Source organism: Plectropomus leopardus, chromosome 14 (genome assembly GCF_008729295.1).
Source record: "Plectropomus leopardus isolate mb chromosome 14, YSFRI_Pleo_2.0, whole genome shotgun sequence".
NCBI lineage: Eukaryota > Metazoa > Chordata > Actinopteri > Perciformes > Serranidae > Plectropomus > Plectropomus leopardus.
In genome coordinates this window covers 6716086-6742960 of record NC_056476.1, presented here as the reverse complement: position 1 = coordinate 6742960, position 26875 = coordinate 6716086, and the positions used below count along the sequence as shown (strand labels likewise).

At 38.8% G+C, this 26875-nt stretch overlaps 1 long non-coding RNA gene across 3 annotated transcripts; it reads right to left on the bottom strand.

The window, feature by feature from the left end:
- Positions 1-454: 454 nt before the first annotated feature.
- Positions 455-25730, bottom strand: LOC121953572. Of its 3 annotated transcripts, XR_006106520.1 has the most exons (5): positions 25665-25730; positions 25015-25101; positions 18748-18833; positions 7125-7201; positions 455-476 (listed from the first exon to the last, which is right to left on the bottom strand). It is a non-coding gene; the product is annotated as an uncharacterized LOC121953572 (long non-coding RNA). The 3 variants fall into 3 exon arrangements; XR_006106521.1 differs by lacking the exons at positions 25015-25101; positions 25665-25730 and adding an exon at positions 19139-19224; XR_006106519.1 differs by lacking the exons at positions 25015-25101; positions 25665-25730 and having other exon boundaries at positions 18748-18944.
- Between the last annotated feature and the right edge of the window lie 1145 nt (positions 25731-26875).

The following is a 26875-nucleotide window of genomic DNA, read 5'->3' as shown; positions in this document are numbered from 1 at the left end:
TCAAAAACCTTTATAGGATTTTTGAATGGAAAAGTTTGGACAGAGCCAGGATGGCTGTTTTCCTTTTGCCTCCAGTTTTAATTCTACGCTGAGCTCATTGACCTTTGAACTCAAGCTTTACTCTTAACACACAAACATGTCATCAATCTTCTGGATCAGGGACACACCCGAATGTAATCTTATTAGTCACGCCCGTGCTTTATCTGCAGCACCTGAACCCACCCATCAGCACATATTTGACAAGGTAAATACATGAAGGTTATTAACGGCTCTCTGTTATTGATCAGCTGTAGCGTCTGTAGTGAAGTTTATGCAGTTTTTCAGAGTTAACTCACTGATGACGTTGTGTCCGCTCACCTTTATCCTGTCTATGTTGGCCTCCATCTTCAGCTGCTCCACCAGCTTCCTGGCTTGTGCGATGCTGGCCGTGTTATTGCTCGCCATGGGCGCTGTCAGTCAGGTCTCGTGTGCTCAGCCTGCGAAGACGACAAACAGATTCAAACATCCTGAACACTGAAGTTCACCCGCAGCGCACCACCGGTGAAGATATAGCGGGCATGTAAAGAGGAGTAACAGATACCCTGTTGATTATCGCATGCCTGTGAACACACATACCAGACACAGGCGTATTATTTATGGTGTCAGTTGCTAGGCAGCACATGACAGTGAGGGGGAGGAGGGAGGTGTGGGAGAGGAGTGAGGGGGCAGCGCTTTGTCAAGCTCCGTATTTAAAATAGATAAACAGATAACGAACATCACTGGTGAAAGAGTGAGAAAACACACACACACACACACAGTTAATGGTGAGTTTCTTAGAGCGACTCAACACTTCCTCGTCACAGTGTCACTCCAGAGCACGGTGTCCTGTCTCTGCGTCGTGTGAAGGACGATTAATCAATAAAAAGATCAAGTGTATCTTTGATCCGAGGTGAGACAGGACGCTTCACAGCTTCAGCAACGCTTTATCTGCAGTTCTGTCACTATAAAACACAACTTTGCAGTCATGGAAAGTAACTAAGTACATTTACTCAAACCAGAGTTCCTAAAGCTCAGTGAAAGTTGGATTTAAGTTTGAGGTTTTTTTAATGCCACTCAGAGTTAAATTTATCACCAATTTTACAAAAACAAAACTGAACATGGGTTGACATCAATTACAAAGGGTCGGGGCTATTTTGCCCAAACTTTTCTACTACTACTACTATTCTAACTTAAAACATGACTTTATTTTTATTTATTTATTTGGCCTTTATTTTCCCCCCACTCTTTTTATTGTTTTTTTTTTTAATTAACATACAATTGGAATTTTTTATACCAATGTAAAGATAATATTGTTTGAAAAAATAAAAATGCCCCAGAGAGTAAGATGTTGTACATGGAAAAAGTATTATTACATTAGAATATTATTTACATTATATAATCATAATTTGATTTACCTGAGAAAATGCTGAAGTGTTTTTTTGATTGCTTGTGGTAAATATATACAATGTTGTTGGTTCCACTATCCTTATCTGTGAGAAGTTAATGTTACCAATTATTTTTTAAATTTTACATCCACTGACAGGAAAAAAAAATCAAAATCAATCAATCACTCAAAAAATCAATGCCTTTTTAAGGCTCTGCAGGAACCCAGTCAAACACTGTATTTAAGCACTAGAGCTGTCAGTCTTCCTCTATAATCACATTCCTTATTATTTGTAATATTTAAAATGTATTTAAATTTGTACTGCTCGAATTTAGCCTGGTACTACTATTTACTATGTACCTACACTGTATTCAAACCACTGGCCACTAGAGGGCATGCTCACATCAACAAAACATTTTTAGGATTAAAAGGTAATAAAATGCGCAGTGCGTTTGAGATCAGAGCTACCGCACACACCCACACACTCCAATCTTTTCATTTTCATCCAAAAAACATCTTTTTTTTTTTTTAAAACCTGACCAACAAAGAAAGCAAACTCCCTCTGTCAGTGCCACACAGTCAGAGACACACTCGCTTTTTGGTCGTCAAATTCAAAGGTATCACTGACGGCTAACAATAACAGCACCTGTTTTCAACACAGAAATAAATAAATCAGGAAAAAAAGAACTGCATGTAAATCAACGCAGCAGGATGGACAGAGCGGTGGCCATTTTTATGGGTATTGTTGCCATTGCAACCTTTGTGGCGGCTAACTTTCGTTTAAACAAACTAACTTCCTTCCTTCCCGGCCCTGTTAGTCCTGAACTCCTTCCACTCCACAGATGAGGCAGGATTTAAGGACAAATTTTAGATTTCTTAGTCATTTTTGTAAATGTAATTAAAAAAAAATGACTAATAAATCTACCTTGTACCTTGTAACACACTAACTGAGGTGAGGTTTTGCAGAAACGATCAAACGAGCCGTGGAGTCGTACGTGGAGTCTTTCTGTTAGAGACGAACTGAGAATTTCTGGATTTAACTGCTTCATATATAACAGTGTGGTTGTTGTTGTTGTGACTGTCAATAAAATCCAAATAGTTGAATACAGTCACTGTCACAGTGGACAGAATGATCTTGACGTGTATCCAGCTGTTTTTCTGTTTTGAACACGGCTGTTCAACTTATCTTGGGAGTATTTTTTGATGCAACTCTTTTCTACAGTGGACTTAAAAACCCAGTCATCACTCGTTTCATTCAGTGACAGCCAGCGCATCCAACTTTCGGCTAACTTTCTGAAAGCCTGATCACCAGCACCAATAACTGCTATTGTAATAAAAAATGTGTCCAAAAAACAAGGCAACTTTCATTTTTAGCATCCAGTTGATCCATTTACATTTGCTATGTTTCTTTGCCAGTTTATCCATATTTTTTCTTGAGATTTTCACCTTTCTGTTTCAGCACACAGTCTTAGGTGCGTGTCCTCAGATGCCCCTATGTCTTTTATACTCTCTTTGATTAAATGGATCAAGCTGTGGGTGCTTTAAAACAGCGTCCTCCTTGGTGTGTGATCAATCTCCCCCCTCCGTCCTCCGTCTGTATGCACTGTGGTATGACTCAGTGAGGGGTTAAGACTGATCTCAGCGAGGTGCTGCAGCTCAGCATGAATATTGATGGTCCGCGGTGGCGCACCTGCTCATCGAGCCGCTCAACTGCCGCTGCCACACCGACCCGAACCCCGGTCACCTGATCATCAATTAAAACCTGCACAGGGTCACCGGTTACAGCTTGTTTGTTTCACATGATAATTAGGTTTATTAATATTTGACTGCTCCACAGGGTGTCGGTAAACGACTGCACCTGCAAAATCTGACAAAATGTGATAACGTACCTGTTTTATGATCTTTTCTTTGTTTTCTGTTCAAATATCAAATTACACTTAGATTACCAGAGTAGTAGTTTTGTGTCACTGACTTTTACTACGCTTGATTAAATACTCCGGTACCACTTTTATGTACAACCACATAAGGCCATTAAGGACAAAAATGTCCACTTCCAAAAACTTTCAGGAAAACATTACATATAAATATTTCCCTTTCACTTTTTGGGGTAAATCTTTAAATCAAGTTTGATTCCATGATGTATTCATTCATCTATTCATAAAAAATAGTTATTTTCCATTTCATAAATGAATGAGGGCAGGGGCATTTTTTTTTAAAAAAAATCACAGTCTTGGATATGTCAAAGTTTAGTTTATTAGTTTTTGTGCAGAGTCAGCTTTAAAATGCACTACCCTAACAGGCCATTCATGACGAATATGTCCCATTTAGTCTGATTAAAACCACATTTTTAATCTCACAGCCATTACATAATATAACCATGTATTCTGTGATGTCAGGGTTTTATTTTGGTGGAAAATAGTAAAACTGTCATTTTTACTACACCTACTACAGTTGATTAAATGTGATTTGTATTTGGAATTCCACGTGCAGTTATCGTTTGCCACTCTGAGTGAAGTGTGTCAATTAATTAAATGTGTACTCTCTAAAAATAGCAAAAATGAAAAAAAAGCAATCAGGAGTTCTCAGTGCCCAGGGGGGCATCTTTAAATCATCTATTTTGTCTAACAAACAGTCTAAAACACCATTTTTTTACTTGATAAATTTATTTAATTTCCTAAAAGTTACTGTATATATCACAGTTAATCCCCTCTTATAATCACTATACAACTGGTCTACTGTTCTTGCTGTTGAAAATGCATCTTTCAATCAATTAATTGATTAATAAAGTAACATTTCAGGACTGTTGCTCTTGATAAAGCAGTTAAAGGTTGACTATATTTACAGTAAGTGATTTTGTCCATCTTGTAAATGTACGGCATGAGAGTAGACAGACTTTTAGAGCCAGAGTCTGAGCATATTATTCCTTGTCATTTTAAGAGTCAGTGCAGATAAACACACGTTTGAGTGAAAATCCGCAGTATTAAGTGAATTCACACATTTTTAGGACTGAGACATTTCCTCTGAACTGTGCTGGAAAATCTCGACCTGGTATCAGAGCAAACTAAATGACAATCTGAAGAGGATTTATGAGCACAGCCTGCAGCCGCCTGCAGCGCAGAATTAACAGTGTAAAATAAACATTATGTTTTACAGTCACTGCAGCTGAAGGATCCTGGATGTTCTCACTCTGAGGACTGCTTTCACCTTTTAGGGTGGTGGTGCTTCAGTTTAGGTGGGGCTCAAAAAACAAAAGAGAGAATTTGAGAATGTTCTAACCTATTTACTATTATTTCATATTTTTATAAAATTCTGGATTTAAAAAAAAATATATATATATATAATATATTTTTCTTTAAAAAACAACATTTTAGTACTTTTTTCCATTTTTAAACTATAATCAACATTTTCAGTCATTTTACTTTTTTTTAAATTTTTTTAAAAATGTTACAATGTTTGCTTTTTCTAATTTATTCTACTTCTCAAATTTTCAGAAATTTGTACTAATATTTTATCATATTAATATTTTAACTAATATTTTAGAACATTTTAATATTTACATAACTATTTGAATTTAAAGTTTGATGATGTTGATTATTATTATATAACTTTTGAACATTTTATTAATATTTTCTCTAAAACAATTTGTGACATTTACCTTAATTTTTGGAAATTCTATTTAACATGTTTTGGACTTTCTTTTTTCTGGCATTTTACTAGTATTTTTCAAGTTTTTTTTAAATAATTTAACTAATGATTTTTGATAGAGATTATAGACAGAAGTAATAAAGAATCTGTTTCACTTATGTGGGACTTCAGGCCTTGTTCACATCAATAGACTCCTGGATCCAGCCTGTTGGTATTTTTATGCGGTTAAAATCTGCTGTTGTAATGTGGGAGTCATGTCAATTTCCCTGCAATATCTTTTAATCACAGACAGATTTGTCCAGAGTATTTTATATAATATGTAAGGTTAATAATGGATAAGACTTAAAGTGAGAATTATGTACAAATATCTTGCACATTTTTGTCTCTCGCGAAAATGAAAATGGGCCAAAAACTTACTACAAAGGTGTGACTGACAAGTAGAAATTAGTCTTTGACGTCTTTTGTAACGAGGCCATAATATTGTTTCAAAACTCAGGGGAGACGTCAAAACAGGCCAGCTTACACATCATCAGACTATTGATAGGGAGAGGTGTCACTCTTTAGGGTTTCTGGGATGTCTAAGTAAAAGTAGAGCTCTGTTTTTTTACAGAAAATAATCAGACAGTGTGACACAATAGCCCAGTTTGACTGGAACTGACAGGCAAAGATGTTCTAAATAAATACCGTAAAAGAAAATGAAAAACTGTGTCTCAAGGGGCTGAATGACAAAGAAAAAAAACAACATAATTTTGATTGTGTCCTTTGGCGAGCTTAACTCCCCCGAAACTAAAGACTTGTCATAAAGAGACACTTAATTTTTACTCCACACATAACCCTTTGAATCCTGAGCAAATTGGTGTAATTTCTTTGAAAATCAAGGGGAGAAGACAATAAGCAACTTAACAGGACATGGCCGAAAAAATGACAAGAAATTAGTAGAAAAATTACTTACAAATTAGCAAAAAATAAATAAATAAATAAATACAATTTAAAAAATAAAAATAAAACAAGAAAATGACCCAGAAAAAAATATATAATTGACATAATTCTGAATATAGTATTCTGAATATTTTTCCGTTTTAAAAAATATTATAATCCCCTTTAAAAAACCAAAACATATTTTTTCTTTTTACTAATTTCTTGCAATTTGTGGGACATTTTTTTGCCAAGTTGTTCACTGCCTTTCCCCCCATGTCTTTAAAAGAAATCAAACCAATTTGCTAGACTGTCAAAGGGTTTAAGTCATACTAGCAGCTTTATGAGGCTGTACTTTGGCACAGTGTTGTACTGAGCTAAATGCTAACACCAACATGCAAAAATACTCACAGTGTTTTTGCAGGTTTAATGTTTTCCACGTTTACCATCACAGTTTAGCATGTTAGCATGCTCACCGAGCTGCTTGCATGGATACAAACCTAATTTCCAAATCTCTGTTGCATCTGTTGCATAAATAAACGCCTTCATTCATTTTGTGTTTCTGGTTCACCCATATTTTACTTTGCTGAGCAAAATGTACAAATAGTAGAACATAAAAGATTTATCAGAGCTGTCACTGTGCCTAAAAAGTCATTTTCCCGGTTATTGTTGGTGGAGCGTGCCAAAATGCCACCCTGACATTTTCATATCTAGAGAGGGAGGGGAGAGGAGATAATGACATGTAGAGTATGTCCATGTATGTGTCGACCCCAGGAGGAATAGCTGCTGCCTTTAAGGCCACTAGAATGAACAATAAAGACAGAAGACTGTTTCGTGTCTTGTCTTTTAGCTTCGGGAGTGTCTCTGATTGTCGTGTGTTTTATTTTCATAAATATCTCACCGCTATACTCATCTGTAAACCATGCCTCTCTCCTTCCTATCTGTCAGCTGCCCAAAACACAACCCTGGGATGCTGCACATGGTGTTACCATGCAGATAACAGTGACATCCCAACAGGCGTTGATAAATTACATATTAAGACGGACACAGGCCTTTAACTGTCCACAACTCTGTGGAAGCTGTAATACCACTCAAGCTGTAATATTATGAAACTGGCTGATGTTATTATGCTACAGAGCCTCCTCCTCTGGTCTTAACGTACCTTGTCTGCTTACTCCTCCGCACTCTGCCCTGGTGTCTGCCTGCAGTTCAGTCAGCACTTTGTGTCCGCCCCGCTCTCTGCAAATAGACCAAAAAGAGATAAAGAGAGGTTGAAGAGAAGAACGAGAATCAGAGGCTGAAGCGGCGTACATTTTCATTCCTGCGCTCCTGATGAGTCTCGTGTCCTCCGATCACTGTGTGTCAGAATGTCACAGCTCGCTCTTACAAACTCCTCCGAGGAGAAACACCAAAACAACCACGGAGGGAGAAACAAGCGCTGCATAATGACGGAATACGTAAAGAACAGTTTAAAATTTGCAAAATGTACTTATTCACTTTTTTTTGGCAACGCTGACATGATGAGATTGACACCACTCTCATATCTGTCATCTACACAAGCAGCTTAATGACTTATCTTAGTTTAGCATAAAGACCAAAAACCAGTGACTGTTTATAAAGGTGGACGATGCGTCTCCACTTCCTGCGACTGTACAAAAATGAAGCCAAAATATACCAGATATGGCCACTGCCATCTTGCGCTATGATGTCATACTGAGCCAAAGTCTGTGCAGAGGTATTAGGGAAACCTCTGATTTATTTATTAGAATACTTTTAAAAATGTCACTACAGAGCTGCTTTATTTAACTTCGTTATAACTGAATTTCATTAAATGTGACTGTAACACTAGTGTATCCAGTAGCTACTTTAAATGAACTGTAACTGCAGTTCATTAAGTTTTTTTTTATTTTAGTAGTTAACACTAGTTTAAAGGACATTTGAAAATACATTTGATATATACTGTGTATTGCGATATAGTTTTAAAATATCCTGATAATATTTTAAAGCCATATCGCCCTGCCCTGGTCTAAAGGTAACAAAATCTGCCTATCAGCACCTATAAAGCTCACAGATTAACATGTTACATCTTGTGACGGTCAAAACCAAAAAGCCTTAACTTTATCTCGGTTCTAATCTGAAAGGAATAGCCTGACATTTGCAGCTTAATTCATTTTCTTATCAAGAGTTATTATAAAGATTAACACCACTCCTATATCAGTCTGTGAAATATGAAGCTACAAACAGGAAATGGTTAGCTTAGTTGTTTGCTTAGTAGTTTGTTCACTTTTTCTGCACAAATTAAACAAATTGGATATTGTTAATATGTTTTAAAAGTGCTGGTAAGTGGATTTCATTACATGAGGAAAGAGCAGCAGGATATAGCTGTTTTCCCCTGTTTCCAGTCTTTAAACTAAGATAAACTAAACTAAACTAAGCTAAGCTAAGCGTCTGCTGGCTCCATTGAACAGACAAACATCACAGTCGTGTCAATGAGTGTATTAACCAAAACTGTCAAACTATTCCTTTAAGCTGAGCTTCTGTAGGTGCGGACCCATTCACCTCTCCTCCTCCTCCTCCTCCTCCTCTTCCTCACTATCTGCTCTTCCTCCTCTGGTCCAACAGATTAATTCTTGATGCATCTGTGACTCTGCAGCTCCGTTTTCTGCTGTTCCTGATAAATGGGCCAATTACACCGCATGAGCAGATCTGCAGAGGAAGGGAATTCCACCCGTCGTAAATCATGGCGGCACGCAACGTTAAAGCAACGGTACAGTAAGGCATCCATTAACAAAAACCTCGCCAGCAGCAGCCGAAACCCCTGAGCCAGAGTATTAGAGTGGCGTCTAAACTGCTTAGAGTTTCAAAAACAAAGCAAAGAAGAGCAGATTTTACTGTACTGTCTCTCCTGATTCACTGGAGCCATTAATCTACACTGTTACTCTGTGATATGCAAGCTGTATACTCACTTTTATCAGTGCAGTGATACTTTAAGTATTAGCTGGGGTACTTCACAAGACAAAAGCATCCATTTTTTTAAATAAATTAATCCCTTAAAACCTACATCAACATTAGTTTCCATGTGCTGCCTTCAGATGCAGTTGACAAAGTATTTGACCCTTTGAAACTGAGAAAATTGGAGTTTTTTGTGTATTTTTTTTTTTTTTTTAAATATAGGGAAAAAGGTCAGTGGCCAACTTGGCAAAAAATGTCCCACAAATTAGTAGCAATTAGTAAAAGGTTGCCTAAAAAGCTATTTTTAAAAAGAGGGGATTATTAGTAAATGAAAGAATATGATAACATGTCCAGAGAACATTACTTATTATAATAATTTTGTTTTTTAAATTATGCTACAGAAACAAACAATAACATACATAAAATAAATATAAATATAAAATTTTGTAGAATTTTTTCAGCAGCTTTCAGCAACTTTTTTGTTACAATCTATTATAAATAATATATCATTATCATTATTACCTTTTTTTTTTAAATAAATATTACATAGAACACATTTTGGTCAGTACTAAAAATGTATCAAGGCTTGTATTTAGTCTCAGGCTAAACAATCCAACTTTTGCCGATGAAAATAGAGAAGAAATCTGTCATCAATCATGTTGGGACATGAAACTTTATACTTAAAGTTTCATGTCCCAAACTGAACAGAAATGAAAGCATCTGCTCAGGGTTCGTCAGCGACTCCTTTCATAAGAAAGACACTGGAGTCCTCAAGAGTCTTACAGACGGTTCATATGTAAACACAGTACAAACAACTATTCACCTTTATTGACATTACCTTTTCTGCTGAAAGACGGCAAACAGTCAGTCACATGACATGACATGTTGCCGTGTCATGATGAGTTTTCTTTGCTCAGAGCGTCCGGCTCATCACTCATCGGACTCACATTTACATCTGGATGTTTCCCAGGAAAAACGGTACAGTCATCTGCTAGCTGTGTGCTGCTGGTTGTGAAAGTAAAAGATGAAGTTTTATAATGTTGAGGCGTTTGTGTTACTGGAGTTTTTGTGTACAAGAAGTAGCTTTGTATGTTTTAGCTTTTTATTATAAACCACATTATATTAAAGCTAACAAATTTGCAAGCCATGCTGCTGTGTTGATGTATTTTGTCTTTCTAATCATTTCCATATAATACAAAAATATTTAGCACTCCTGAAATTTGCAGTAAGTCAGTAAGTTGCAGGAAGTCTGCATTAATTTTTGCCAAAGTTAGTCTCCATAGGAGGTAATGCAGTGCAGACTTTTTCAGTTCAATCTATGCAACCCCATCATATACAATAATAATGAAAAATCGACAAATTTTTCACTATGAAGGATCACATAACTCAAGAGTTTCAATATTCTGATGACTGATTTTCAAACTCTAAAAAAGTAGTGTAAACCACAGGCTGCTTGTAAAACTATACCAAGAAATTTGACACTATGAACAGGAAAAGCAGTGTCAATTTTAGTATATTTTAGATTTATACTTAGTACAAGAAATTGGATTTATTTATTGAAGCTGATTTGAGAAGATGAAGCTGTAAAATTTAGTGTTGTGATATTTGAAAAGTTGTGTGTTGAAGCAGCATCAAAGTGTCAAAGTCCTGACTGCACTCCTACATCTCTCACTGTCTCCTTTGTCTTTGTCTCCACTCTTAGATCAGTTTACTGTACGCTGCAAAAAAAGGGCAAGAAAGCCGACTGTTCTTATAAAATAAAAAAAAGAGCATTGCTGAATTTGATTTCTCTGTGAACTGTGTGTGTCATCATATTTATGTTGCAGAGCAGCAGCGAGAGATGGACAGTGCTCAAACTTATCTGAATGCTTTGTCAGAATTGTTCTCTACTTTTATGCCAGTGAAGCATCTTAAACTGAGCTGCACTGTAGGAGAAATAGACAGAAAAAGGTGCATCATGGGACGTGACTGGTGATCCATTTCTCTCCTGTGTTCTGGCCTTCTGCTTCCCATCCCTCCCTCTGTGGCAGACAGGTGTTCGGTGATGGGACTCAAACACCCGCGGCACGCTCCGTCCTGCTGCTAACACCACTGAATCAATCTGACCCCCTCCACCATCCTTCCCCTGCCATTTCGAGCCGTTTTGAACCCCTTCCTCTGGGTTTTCGGGGGGTCTGTGTTCGTGACGAGGCCCTCCACAGATGTGATAATAGCTGATGCTCGACCGCGGGTGTCACTGACATAAAGGGTGATTAAGCTCCGCAGGAAACATCCTGGTGAGGAAAATATAATTCCTGGCCTGTCGAGAGTGATGATCTCTCATGCACTCCCACACACGCTGACTCCCAGCTCGGCTCTCCCCTTTTCTCTTTCTGCACACCTTATCATGGCCTTTTTTTTTTTTTACACCATCCAAAGAGACAAATTAAGGCGGCCAGGCAGGGAGTGTTCTGTCCTCTGTGATGCCCAGGGTGTGAAATCAGAGCGTGGTAATTAAAAATCTGTCCCCAGCTCAGCCATCTGGACCCTGGAGAGCCAGTGATTAACCTGCGAGGGTCTGCAGGGACGCAAGGAGGAAGGATGGGACCCCTGCTCAGAGATAACAGAGGCTATGTTTTGAGGGCCACTAAGCCGCGCCCCCTTGGTTACTGTTGCTATGCATGTCAAGTTTTCAATGACAACAGTGGCAGATTTGCCACTCAAAACTCTAGGTAGCCCTGTGTCCATTTAAGTTTTATTATAGCCGCTAACTGTCAACAGATTATTGGGTCCAATATTTGGCATTTTGCTGATTATCTGTATCAGCATTTTATTTTAATAAGTGCCAATAATATTAATTAATTACAAAGTGAAAAGACATTGTCAGCATGGGTGGAACTTTTGGGAGCTATTTTTATTTATTCATCTTTTATTTAAATTTTCACTTGATGATGGCATTTAAAAAGCATTTTGTGTTATATTCAAAATTCTTTATATTGACAGAATGATTTTCCTTAGCCTCTGAACAGAGGACGAAACCAGCCACCACATAACAGAGACTGCGGATGATTGCATTAATTAATGCCAGAGCGACAGCCTAGGTGCCAAACTCCAAACTAAAACAGGTGTCCATAAACCAATGGGTGACAATCACAGTTATGATTATGTATCAATAATCCGTGATTGAAGTCAAGAGCCAGTCATAAGGTGCATGACTAGATACGACTAAAAAGCGAGAAAAAAATCTTATTTGGGTAAAATGGCCCTTTAAATAAGACTGATGAATGATCTGCTAAAAAAAAAAAAAAGGGATGCTACTTTGTTTATTGCACACAGAAAACCTCCCGACCCCAACTGTGTTACTGTAAAAGCTGACACGATACATTTCTGTGCTGACTGAGTCATTTCTTTTTTGTGTGTTTTACTACAAAACCAAACCCCCACTGCGGATTCTCAAAAATGCAAAGCCTGTTTTTTATTACTGCTTAAAAGACAAGACAGCAGTGGTGCTTGAGCATGCAAAAGCTCTCGCACGCATGCAGAAAGTTCAGTCATCGCAGTGTGACTGGGTGACTGTACCATGCTCACTGTGTCATAGGACAATGAGGTACAGGCTGCGATGTCACTATCAAACAGGATGCAGTGAAGGGCACATTCAGCTAAACAAATAAAGCCGTGAAGTGAGGAGAGGTTGCACAGAATGAGTATCAATACAAAGAAATGAAGTTTATCAGGAAGATAAAAAAGGGCCGAGATGTAACGGTAATATCTCCTTCCAGAGTGGCTTTTACAGCGACCGCTGCAAAGGAGGAGTAACATAAAACTGACCTCCGGAGTTATTAATGAACACGATCAAGATGGATATTGACTATTGAATGTAATATAGCACGGATCCCTGCCCTTGAATAGGAGAAAGGACGCCGCCTCCCTCTGCACACACAAAGATAAAGAGACAGGACACAGAGAGCAGAGCTGTCAGGCAATGATTGTCTGGGGAGATGACGCCGAGTGTGACAGCTGAGCGTCCTTCTCCATCACTATTTCTGTTAGAGACCTGGAGCCGACCTCCGGGCTCACATCACAACAGCTATACAGGGATATCGAACAGTTTCGTCTCAAAATAGTACGTCCGAGAGGTGTACTACCTGTTCTTAAATATGATAAATGACACTACAGTTTTTGCTGGAGAGAGACAAATGATGTTTATTATCAATAGTATGCTTGAGACTGAAAAGTAGAAGTTGTTTCTTCATCATCTTTTTACTTCTTTTGTCTCTTTTTAATGTTATTTTTTGTTGGTGTCTGTTCACAAGTGATTGAATTTCAACTCTGTCAACTGGTATCAGTATCTCACTATGTCAAAACTTCCGTCAAACTAAATTGCCACGGTAAAAAGTTTTATTTGTTCTCGAGATAAATATCTTAGCATCCTCTTCCTGCTATACACTAAACCTATATAGACTGAGGAGTGTGTACTTTAGAAGAAAATCTTATCATCGCCTCACTTTTAGTATTTACAACATGTTAAACTATGATGCATCCACTTAACCCAGTCACCACAAGAAATGTTTGCATTATACATTTCTGCAAACCACAGACACATCACATGTATATGTTACTATGTAGCAGATGCGCTGAACTCAGTGCTTCAACGATGCTGTGGTTAAGGTTTGGTTAGATTCTGGAACAAAAACCAGCTGGTTATGGTGAGGGAAAAATATGTCTGGGCTTAACAAACCGGGTTTCAGTAGCATAATCCTTGCTGGAAATGTGTCTGTAAAAAACACCTGCTTTTCATGGCACTATACCCAGTGGAAAAACAGCAATGATTTGCTAAAAGATAACTGAGTTTGGTGGCTAAAGAGCCACTAGAGACATAGTGCTAACTCGTTAAAAACAACTGATATTGTTGTTTCTTGGTCTGCAACAGCGGTCTGCAGCTCTGCAGACATCTCGCACAGGTGTCACACCATCCACCATCCACTCCACCTTCTGATGGCAAAGTCAGCTCATATACGTAACTCTAAAAGTACGCTGGTGGAAAATGCTAGTGGCTGCTGGATTTGCTTCAGTCACCAGCCAAAAACACAACGGTAATCTAAAAGCTAATCTAAAGCTACAGCTTCTGTGTCGACTAAAATGACATCATTGGGACAGATGTGTCACTCGCTGCTGACAGGTCAGGACAAAACAAAATAACTCCCGACAATAAATAGGCAAACAAGAACGAGATGTCAGACTGAATGAATGAACTGAAATTAAACGGGCAATTCTGACCAGCTATCAGGCTGGTTTTACGAGCAAAGCCCGCCTACTTCAAACCAGCTAGAAGAGGACAGGAAAAACCCAAATACTGAAAACTCTTTTGCAATTCACCCAGTATCTTCTTAATTTTAGAAAATAATTTGCACTCGTTTGTTTTGCAATTGTTCTCCAAAAGTAGATGCAATGTGAAACAATATTAGCCTTAAATAAACGTTAACCCAAACTCTTCCTGTCTCCTTCCTCGTGCCGCTGCCTCTCGGTCAGATCACTACCACCCGTGAATATTAGATTAACCCGGACATCTGTGCCACCCCCAGCATGTCCTGCCCAGCCTGCCATCATGCAGATAGTGGTGTGTGTGCATGTATATAAATTTACATGTATGTGTGCGTTGGGGGTTAATCTAGGTCCCAGGAGGGGGGAAGGGTGAAGGCAGTGGCCCAGGAAATGATGCATCCCCTGGGAGTCAAGGAGGCAGCAGGGAGGAGGCTTATTGCTCCAGGGAGCACAAATGTGGTCTATTATGTTTATTAAATCAAACGATCGAGGCACGGCATGTTTCTTCTTTGTTAGATTAAAGCAGTGACCGAGTGGTTTTCTTTTCCTCAAACGTTTAAAGACTCGCATTTAAAACCTTTGATATCCGTGTTATGTAACAACAGTGTGGTTAGTGGGGTAGAAACACTGCCTGACACTGCTGTCACAGAAACAGATACAGACTTTAGAAGCATACAAAGAAACCACATGTTTTTGTGTGACCAGGGTGGAAAATTAACACCAGCCACCTGCCAAATAACGCTGGTGAATTTTGGCTGTGAGTGAGAGGGCTGTTTCAAATTCCCCTGGCCACTTTGGCAGGAAACCCGCCATCATGTGGAGCTTCTTTTCCACTCTGGAACTCATATTTGGAAGCGATCGCCAAATTTTAAAGGTTAACTTCCTGCACCAAGTGTCGCAAAATGATAGTTTTACCAAACGTTTGTGTACATTGAAACTTTCTTCTTGGTGCCTCAGCTGTGAGGAATAAGCAGGATTTTTGCATTTGCCTTCAGTGAGGAGGCATAAACATACTTTTCCTCTGGAATCAATCAGCATGCCAAGAACAACACGGCCAGACTCCTGGGCTGTTAACAATATTACAAACATCCGGGCGTGTTTAGATTCTGCTGTGAGTTTGCTGCTCGGACCGTTTCTCCAACTGTAGGTTTGGCTGAAATGTAATGAAAGAGTATCTGCTTTGGGAAGCATTCTGCTTGTCATAGATTTCATCCAAGCTGTCAGAAACATTTGCAGCTGATGCTTCCAGAGGTGAACACACCGAGACTCAAAAAATGCTGACTTGACTTGGACTTGACTGCTGGAAGACTTGACTCTACAGATTTAAGACACCTGGGAATTGCACTTGAGTCAGAGAGAACCTCAAAAAAAAAAACAAAAAAAAAAACTTGAGCATACTGAGTGCTCTGAGAGCTACAGACTTTAAAGTAAACACATTTAAGTTTGTGTTTTGCTCTCAAGGCCTTGAGATTTGAGCTTGGTTGGTCAAGACTTGAAACTTGACTCAAACTTTGTGCAAAAGAACTTCAAAGCAGCTCTGGTAGACTTGACACGTGGACTTGGATCAGACTCAAGTTGCAAAAATAAGGACTTGGGACTTGTCCCGCTCAAGGCGGAAGTATCGCTTTGTTATGCTTCCTCTCCATTTTGTATAAACAGTACAATCGCGAAAATGGAGGGACAGAGTTGTTACACCTTGAAGTGAGCAACAGAGGTGGTACCAGCATCGAAATGGTGTCTGTGTATATGGGGGCAGTGATGTTTTTACATGTTATGTGTGCACCCACCACAGGAGATTTAAAAAGCAGTGGTTAGCGGCTAACTCAAAGTAGAAGTATAGTGGCCAAAAATGTCTAGAAATTGGGTTCAGGACCTCTTGACCCTCTAAGGATGAGATAAGCTGCCATGAACATGTGGCTTGACTAAATACTTGGTTAGACAAGACTGGAGACTTGACTCCTGTTGTCATGTTGAACTTCTCAGTTCGATTTTTGGGGCGCTCACAAAGGGTGCAGACCAAAAATGCCTCTTGATGCAATTGGATAGATTTGCAATCAATCAGAGCAAATAATTATGTGACGAGTGCTGAGTAATGCATGCAATTTCAGGCGATGCTTGGTCCGTTTTCAAGCAAGAAAAAGATGACGGTCTGGACATGTGACTTTTCAAACTGGGGCCAATGACGCTTCTTCATCTTATCATATCTGCCCCATAATAAACAGTTGTGATTGGCCAGGCCAACAGGAAATCTGTCCGGATCATAGACTGTTTGTAAAGATCCATTTCCAATAGTTCCCACTGTACAAAATATCGGCTATATGGACACTGTCATGTTGTGCTGGTGACGTCATTTGAGGCCAGAGTCTGTGCAGTAGTGACCTTTGATCTTTACACCCATCTGATCAATCTCAAGCAGTGCCATTGATTACTAGCACAGCGACTGGCACATACAGCTGTCAATCATGACGTCAAACCCCCTTTTTCTAACTTTAAATAACTAATTAAAACCAAACTTATCAGAAAAATACACACTTGAACAAACATCGGGGTGATAGGGACTACTTTAAATGACAGCAACCATCTTTAGGAAAACATTTTTGCCCCTCTGTACTTTGAGTTTTTAGTTTTGCCCATGTCCCATCTGTAACATAAAGGGGGCAGAGTTTATGACCTATACTGCAACCAGCCACCAGGGGGTGATCGGGATGTTTTGGCATCACTTTTGGGGAGCTGTCATGTTGTCAATTTTTATATACAGTCTATGGTCTGAATGGGAGGCGGACCAAAAGCATCTGCCAGAAAGAATGAAACATGGACTCACACATCTGTGTGAAATATTATCCTGATACTGAAAAAATGTCACAGCAAAAACCTAAAACATCAGGAAAAGTTATGGAATAAATAATTATATGCATTTTGTGTTCATTAAAAAAAACCCAAGTCACAAAAATTTGAGCTACAGACAAAAAAATATTTATAGCCACGTTTCAACATGACAGAATGAAGACTTGGGACTTCTTGACTTGGACTTTCTTACAAGAACTCGAGACTAGGGTGGACAAGATTTGAGACTTGTCTTAGGCTTTCTCCCAAAAGACTCAATAAAACAGCTCTGAATGCTTCTGTCTTGACAGACCACAGCATGGTCGAATAAGCTTAAAACCCAAAATCAACACTGTGAGAAGCAAACACATCCAGTGAGTACAAAGGTCGAAGCCTTTGGTAGGACAACATCCTTCCCACCTCATGTTACCTTCCCTGTGAAGCCGTGTACATGTCTGAGAAACAAGTTTTGTTGACGTGCAAGAGGGCAGGATCACACAGAGATGACTTCAGCATGAGTGATGCTCTGAGGACGCTCAGCCCAGGGTGGGATGGATTTTTTAGGTAGAAGTCGGTGATGGGAGTGGAGAGGTCAGAGTGGTCAATAAGGCGTGGAAGGCTGCTCATTCTCCCATCATTCCCTCCTCTCTGCTTTCTATCTGTAACTTTTCCATTGTGCTCTCTCAAGGTTTTTTCTTCTTTATTGTTGGATACTTTGTGAGCTGCTCTTCTAGTCTCAACATCGATGTGCGTGAAACAATCTGTGGCCTTGGACCAACTTGCCCTCGAGATACAGTACGAGACGCCCGGGCGTTGAGCTCTTGCGTAATTCTGACTTGCTGTGTGCGTTTGTAACAGGCCTGGGAATGCAACGCACATGATTGGATGATTTTATGCGAGCTGTACATAACAACGCCTTCGTGTGCTGGGGTAAGAGATGACAACAGCACGTCTGTGGTTGTTTTCTCGGTTTTCCTGTGAATGCATGCTGCTATCAGCGACTGTATCTGTTTATGAGCAACATAAAAACACCAACCCCCCCACCCCCCCCCCCGCTCCCCCCCTCTTCTTCCTCCTCCTCCTCCTCCTCCTCCTCCTCCTCTACCGGCCATCTGCCTGATACAACCACTACATAGAGCTTGTGTGTGGCCGACTGCTTTCTCCTCACGGTATGGAGAGTTGAGAATGGAGGCAGGAGGCTTGTGGGATTCCTTACTGGTTTTCTGCTGCCTTCATCTTTCACATCCCCTTTTCCCGAAACCTCCCCTTTTTTTCATCCTTTCTTTTCTGTTTTCCCTCCGCTCATGCAAATATCCCCCCGAAACAGATGCCCTTAATTCCTCTGGCTCCACATTATAAGATCTGCCCAAGAAGAAGGAGGGAGGAAGAAGAGAAGGGAGTCCATCCGCTTATTTCCCTCATATGCACACATATATATGAAAGGAGGTGCAAGATGGGGGGAAATAAAAGCAGCAGCTCACCTGACAGCGAGGACGTTTTCAGAGATTTTAGTGGGAGGAGGGGATTCCATGATGTAAACCAGCCAGAGGCATCAATCTCGCCCCTCGAGCACTGACAAAACGACAGCGTGGATATGAAAAGCCCCCCTCCTCTACTCTGGTACACACCCTGTTTTGGATGCGATTAACCCAGATGGCACCAAAACATAGAAACGCAAATACACGTAAAATGTAAATAAAAAAACCTACCTTTTTTGTTGTACGTGTGGTTGCTTTTCCGTGACGCCAAACACATCCAGTCCTGTGGAGTAGTATCCACGCGTCCTCCCCTCTTTCTGTCACACACAAACACACACACAGTCAGTCAGTCAGCCGAGGCGGGTGAGTACATCCACACACACTCCTCTCTCTGTATGCCTCTCTCTCTCTCTCTCGCTCTCTGCTCCAGCTGAGAGCCTCCCTCCTCACTGCTGCTCTGAGTCTCCACCCTTCAGCCGAACACTCTGGCTGCAAGAAACTACCCTCCTCCTCCTCCCTCGTTCTCTTTTCTGCTATCAGGACACACTCCCTCCTTCTCCCAAAGGTCCACAGGAAAAGCCTTGACTGTCTCTCTAAACACCTACAGTAAACAAATGCATACCAGGACAGCTGACAGTCTGGACTAGCTGGATTTCCATCATGTTAAATATTCATACTGCACATTTCTGCTTCTTGTTTCCCCTCCTCTCAACTGAAGTTGTCTGCCTGTCAAATAAAGGCTACTGTTTGACTTCAAGCACTGCATGCGAAAAAATTCATTCAACCCTCAACAACATCCTGCATTGCTCACATGACATGCACCCCTCCATCCAGAGTTGAGGCTTTTAATCTGTAAACCACTTGTATATCACAGTGAACCATCAAAGATTAAAAAAAAGAAAAAAAGAAAGACTGTTCCAGCAACTGAACACACACACACACACACACAGACGCATAAACAAACAGTGCTGCTCTGTCACGTCTGAGTGTTTACGTACTGGATGTTCTGCATGTACAGGATACTCTCAATTAAGGTGGGATCAGCATGATCATGTGTATACATGTATGCATGCAGCTTTTGTGTGTATAAGGGATGTTATTACCTACACTTGGGAAGTTCCATATGTTTGTGTCTTATTTTTGGGTGAAATATAAAAATAAAATTTTAAATTTGAATTTTTAATTTTTAAATTTTTACATTTTGGATGAATTGTCAGTATATTTAGTACAGATATGCATATTCCATTCAGGATGAATGGTGACAGCTTTGGTTATACTGTGACTCTTTTTAGTGTCATCATCAGGTCATCAAAATTTAAATTTTAGCTTTAGCACAAACACAACACAGTGCTAAATACAGATTCACAGAGCCACTTGTATAGCTTTTGATAATCCTCCAATTTTCATCCAATCTTAATGAATTTGGCACATTTAATGTTTCTATGTGCCTAAAAAAGGTTTGATTCTCCTATATTCCATATAGTTTCCTATAGCCATTAGACACATTTGCCGTAAATTTGTGCAACTCTTGAACAAATTGTGCAATTGCAACCAGATGGAAGATTCACACATCTACATCTAAAAATCCTGCCAAAACACTGATGGATTGTGCTACAGCAGTATGTTACATTTAAAAGCCTATAACACAGGTTATAAAGCTGGCTCGCTTATAAATTTGGGAGAGATCCTTTAACAAAACCCTTACAGTCCTATACAAGATTTGGAGATCCTCCTGTAAATTGTCAGACATAAGCTCAGCACGACTGCATGTCATTATTTGCATTTTATATAAATTATGAGGATTGTGCATTATCTTAAGAGCCTCCTAGTTTGTCTTGTATATGTCTGACTGTACATGGTCAAATGCATGCACATATCCGTGTTTGTAGAAGCGTACTGTACATCTAGTTTCATACACGTGCATGCTTTGCCTGCAGGTGAACTCGGTTACTGTTACTCATCTTCGCCCTACTGTCTGAACCGAACGTCACGTTTTCTGTGAATCAAATTTTCCTCAGCTCCATTCATGCAGATGTTATTCTCTGTGAAACTTACCGTAACAGTACACATCCAAGGAGAGACAGAGAGAGAGAGAGGAGGAGGAGGACGAGGAGGAGGAGGAGGAGGAAGATGGGAGAATTAGTGAGTCATGGTTCCTGTGGAGGCGAACACAGGAAGCCTCTGTCACCAGGATACCACTGTGATCTGTGATAGCCCTTCCTGGGTCCCCTAAGCCAGCGGTTTCCAACCTTTTTAGCCTGACGTCCCGCCACAGGCCTGTCAGATGAGCTCAAGTATCACCTTCATCAACACCATCTGTCATGTTCCAAATATGCTCTCATGAATGGATTATACACTAGATGTTATTTACTGCTGATAATCATAAAAAAGTAGTATTGTGGCAAATATTTTTAACATACAACTGAATCATCAGTGTTGAGGTTGCTTTGGTCAAGTTTGTTTTCATAACATTGAGAGTGGCAAAAGCTGGACTCAACCACTTATCCATTAGCCTACGATTAGCTATTTCAACAATTCATAATTTAGCATACTTTAAGCTAACTATTTGCAATTGTTTATCCATTAGCCTACTGGTAATTTAAGTGTTTCTCCACTGGGTTATGTAAAGCTAGCTATTTCAACCATTCGTCCATTAACCCACTTTGAGCTAATTTTTTCAACCACTTATCCAGTGACAATTTATCCATTAGACGACTTTTAGTCAACTGCTTCAAGTGTTTATCCATTAGCAATCTTCAGGCTAAATATTTAAATAATTTTTCCCATTATTTTACATTTGGCTATTTCAATCATTTATGCATTACCCTACTCTAGGCTAATTATGTATCCATTGAGGTCTACAATTAGCTATTTTTTTCTGTTGTGTTGTTTTGCATTTTTACTAGTTGCAGATTTGCTTGCTTTTTTAATCTTTTTCATTCTTCTTGTTTATTTTATTGCTATCTATAACTTTTGACAGCCATTGCTGCAAATTATTTTCTTATATTTAACTAATTGCTATCATATATTATATATCCTTTTAGCCCACTGGATGTGAATACAGTGTGTTTAATGCCCAGTCAATTTTCCCTGAATGAACAATGGTTGAATAAAACGATAACCCATTTGCCAACTTTAAGTTATTTCAACATTTATCCACTAGTTCACTTTAAGCTAAATATTTATCCATTAGCCTATAGTTAGCCATTTCAACCACTTATCAATTAGCCTACTTTAACTGTTAACTGTTTTAACTGTACATCCATTTGCCCACTTTAACACAGCAGTTTCCACTGTTTATGTATTAACCTACAATTATCTATTTCAACTTTTTATTCATTATTTTTTACTATTTCAAGTCTATTCATTACTTTTAGCTAACTATTCCTGCAGTCTGTCCATTACTTATAGTTACCTATGTCAGCTGTTAGCTCATTAGCCCAAATTTAGCCTTATCAGTTTACACACACAGTTTTTTACGTACCCCCTGTTGGCTGCAGAGGTTCCCCCTGAGGACAGGTAACCTGGGCTGGGAGCTACAATGTATTACGGCCTCGGTGAGGATCAGCAGAGACAGTAACAGTGAGACCCCTCCCTTCCTCCCTCCATCACTGGAGATAAATCCAGAGATCTGTTTATTTGTAATCTGATTACTATGTTTTATTATCGGCTCTGGGGATCATCTCTGAACCCTGTGGTGTCAGTGCAGCTGTTTTGGTTAATAGGCTTGTTTATTAAGTGCTGTTAATCCACCTCTAAGAGGACACAGGCAGATGTGGTGACTTGCAGCTTTGATATCACTAAAATAGCCTTTTTTAAGTGTGATACATAGCGCTGTTTTTGTAAATAAGGGTGGAGCTGAAATATGCCAGCTTTTCAGGAATTGGAAAAAACTGCGTTGGATTCAGAATGACCAGGTTTTGAGGGTTTACAGTCAAGCAGTGTAATGCTTCAGTTTGGGTTAAAATATAAGCACGTTTTCAGACAACAATGGTGATTGTGGGTGAGGAAGAAGAGGATGCTTGAATGATGCAGTACGAGCAGTGTGTATGTGTGTGTGCACAAGGGGTGGGGTTATCACGACTGGCGGGGGGGAGGGGCTTGGATTTCATTTCTGATTTGCGACCATCTGGCTCCTCCAGGCAGCTGCTGGCCCGAGCCGAGCAGAGCCGCCCCAATGCCCCGTGGGATTTACGGAGAGGTCACCACTGCTGCTGGAGACACAGTGTCACCTAATACTCTCAAACAATCAGCTCAAATGATCGCCCACACACACACACACACACACACACACACATGCTCATAGATGAAATGATAAGATGTATGGAGGTATCAGGAGGGATGAAAATGACAGAAACCTCTAGAAAGATGATGGTGAGAGTCAAATCACTGTTAAAGGCATTAATAAATTCAGCACATTTGTTTTAAATTTAAAATCAAGAAAAAAGCACATACACGGTCTGAACACCTAATTCAACAAGACAAAAGAAAGGAGAGGAGAGGGGAGAAAAGGGGGAGGTGACGGAGAAAGAGAATGGATTTCCCCCCTCTGTGTTGCCATGGCGACAGCAGTGGATGGTGGATGACTGATTTCCTGTACAGCTGTGGAGCTCGGAGGGGAGGGAGGGAGGGAGACACGTTATCTGTGTCGGAGGAAGGAGGTGGAGCCGACTGAGGAATGCATCTATGTTTTCTACATGTTACAATAATGTCTTCATGTCTGTCTACATGTGTTATATTAACGCACAGCTTTACTATTTCTTTTTTACATTGCATATTCTTTTATTCTTAACACCTTTGCACATCCCACCTTTGCACAATATATTTTTGCACATTTCTGCTCAGCTCTTTCATTTTAAACATTGTCACTGTACATAAATAGTATTTTTTTAAATATGAAATTTTTTTCTAAGTATTTCTATATTTATATTACTAGGAAATATGACCACATTACTCCAGTTCTAAAACCCTCAGACCTCCTACTTGTCATTCAGAGAACTGATGTTAAAATCTCACTGCTTGTCTATAAATCACTCTGTGGCTCAGCGCCCAAATATATCTCTGACACGCTTGTGACATATGAACTGTTGAGGATCCTCAGTATATCTAGGGCCGGCCTACTGACCGTCCCAAGAGTTGGAAGTAAATGTGGTGAAGCAGCGTTTTGTTGTCAGCACAGACCTAAAATAACCTCGCAGATGATGTTAGACAAGCCCCGACTCTAACCACTTTTAAGTCAAAGCTAAAAAGGTTCCTATTTTACACTACCTACTCCACCCGGTAATGACTGCAAAGTTACTCTAAACTTGATTTTAAATCATTTTAAATAATCATTTTATCTTTGCACCTCATTTGCACTTTTGATACTTTTAGTGGTGAATTTTGTTTATTTTTTAAAAAATAATTTAGTAATTCATTTTACCTTTTCATATTTTATGTCTTTACTCTTTTATTTTAAACGTGTAGCCTTTATTATGTTTTATATGTTATTACTTTGTAAAGCACTTTGAATTGCCCTCTATACAAATAAAGCTGCCTTGCCTGCTTGTTTGTGCACTGAAATCCCAAAAGTAGACACAAAAACAGTGGCGACCGATCCTCTGCTCTGTCTGCCCTTACACTCTGTAGCGGCTTACCTATTCAAATAAAAACAGCTTCAAAAACACCTGTTCAGCACTTTGGTCAACTGTGGTTCTTTTTAAATTGCACTACAAATAAAGTTAAACTTGATTTATCTATGCACCTTAACATAAAAGTGAAAAAACCTACTTAGCAATACAGCATATTCTGATTATCTTAAACTGTCTTTCTCTGTGGTGATTTATGCTTTCTGCCTGGATGTTTTTAGCTGTTTATGCTCTCTTCAAAGCCACCAGACTCCATTTGCAAAAACAGTTAGTTTAGTTATGTGTGATTTTTGTGAACCCAAACTAACCCTTTGAAATAGAGGTCTTCAGCATTTTTCAGGCCAATGACCCCTTTGGCCTGAAAAGGGAGACGGAGCGGGAACATCCTACTACATAGTGTTTAAAACTGTGTTGCACATTAAAGTGAATGGATGGAGATTGTCAGGAAAAAAGCCACAACAGCATCAGGCTGATGTCTTGACCTGTATGTGTTGCTGTTGGGCTCAAACCTCCTATCTCCAAAATTGATATTTTTCAGGAATTGGGGGGAAAAAGCTGTGTTTTTAAAATGGTCCAATGGAGATAGGATAGGATTAGTAACAAGCTTTTAAAAATACATTTAATTGGTTAATTTATATTTAAAAAAATAAAATAGTGAAATGTGGAGATATGATAATATAATTGTTGCTAAATATGTTTCAGATAAATTTTAATTGTTGAAAACATTATAAAAAGTGAACAATATTTGGCAACCTCCCAGCGGTAACTCTAAGGTCCCTCTAGGGATCACAGACCCCCTGTTGAACACCCAGGCTTTAAAATACCAAAAAAAAAAAAGAAAAATAAAAAAAAATACAAAATGTTTGCTCACCTGATAGGAGGCTTAAAACCTGGTTGGCTTTCCTCGGCAGGTGGAGCGCTCTGTAATGTGAGTGCAGTCCAAAAGCAAGACCAAAACCTACAGAGACAATGAAGATGAGAAAATAGTGTTTTCAGGTTGACCAGCTAACTTTGTATCAGATAATAAGTTGTAATGCTTTTATTTTATACCTTTAAGCTGACAGACACAAAACATTTAGAAACTCTGCCTTTGGATAATCTCCACACAATTACAAGAAGGGATGCACTATCTACTAATATGGTTTCTTGTTAATTTGAGCTAGTTTGTTTAAGAAAATACATTTTATTTGGATTATTTACAGTCATTTACAGAGTTTGTTGCTGTGTGACCTTCATCTTACTGTATTCATATTTACACTGAAATAAACAACAAACAATCACTATAAATGTATTATTATTAAATTGTTGATATATTATTGATTTGATTTTATGTAAAGGTGGCTTTAATATAACGAATTATATATGAATTGAGTCAGAAGATGGCAGTTAGCTGCTAACCATAAGCTAGTTAGCGCTAACTAGCTTAGCTGTTGTTGTTTTTTCTCATTTATCATGACTAAACTTTGCAACAGCTTTACTTACAGTCGCTAGTCAGTTATGTTGAACAACACGAAGACATACCTGTTCATCAAAATGGATATTGTTGAGTGGCACATAACATATGTTGGAAAACCGATAAATAAATGTTGTTTTTAGCTTTGGCTCCGATTAGCCGTTGCTATCACAACAGCTAGCTTGATTGACATAACGTTAGCCGTTACGTCAACAGCGGTTTTGTACGTAACGCCATCTTTTTTGTAGTTCTCTCACATTTTCCACTCAAACATTGTTATGTTTTTTGATTTTTTTCTTAAATTATCGCCAAAATCAATCTTAACACAATGTTTGCTCACCGGTTTTCTTTCCAACATAAACGGCTGAACGTCTGTAAAACCGAAAAAGATGTAAAATCATTAACAACAGGTGCTGCATCAAACGCTGTTTCCCCTCAATGTTTTAAAAAAAAAAAAAAAAACCCAAAAAACCCAAAAAACCAATCACTTCCTGTATTTAACACGAACCTGAGTGTGTTTTAATAACTTTAGCCTTATTGTTACTTGAAGCACTTACATAATTTTTATTATTAATTATTTATATATTTTATTTATCTTAGATTTTTGTTATTTCCCACTTCTACCTCCCCCACTACCCCTCTTTTAAATAATGAAATATTCATTTCGCACATTTTATATTATAAGCTATATTTTATATTATTTAAACATTCAACCAGTCATTTTAACACTACAGCTTTGATTAATAAACCATAGGAGCTATGCAACTAGTCCTAGCCATGTTTGCCAAACCTTTTATTTTATTTTATTATTTTTTTTGTTTATTTTATTTTATTTTATTTTGTTTTGTTTTGTTTTTTTAAATAACCATATATGGAGTTTATATGGCAAACTTGAATATTTTTTTTACTTACCTAGTCATTGTGCATCTGTGCCCCTAAACAAACCACTTGGCAGGAGCTATGCATTAACATGGGGAAAAACTATTTGATGGGGGAACACACTTACAACACCTTATTATAACATTACTTCACCTGTTCCAGTTTAGCAGTATCAGTATTTAGTTCTCTGATGAATATCTTTTTTTTTTTTTTTTTTTTTTTTTTACATAACAGCTAATTAAGAGTACTGTCACAGCAACGACAACAAAAAACTTTATTTATCTCAAGAGTATTTCCTGGCAGACACAGTAAAAATACAACAGGACAAATGAGGACACATGATATTCAACCAGTGACCTTGTAGCAGAGACAGTTTAGTCCACAGCAGTGACAAAACATG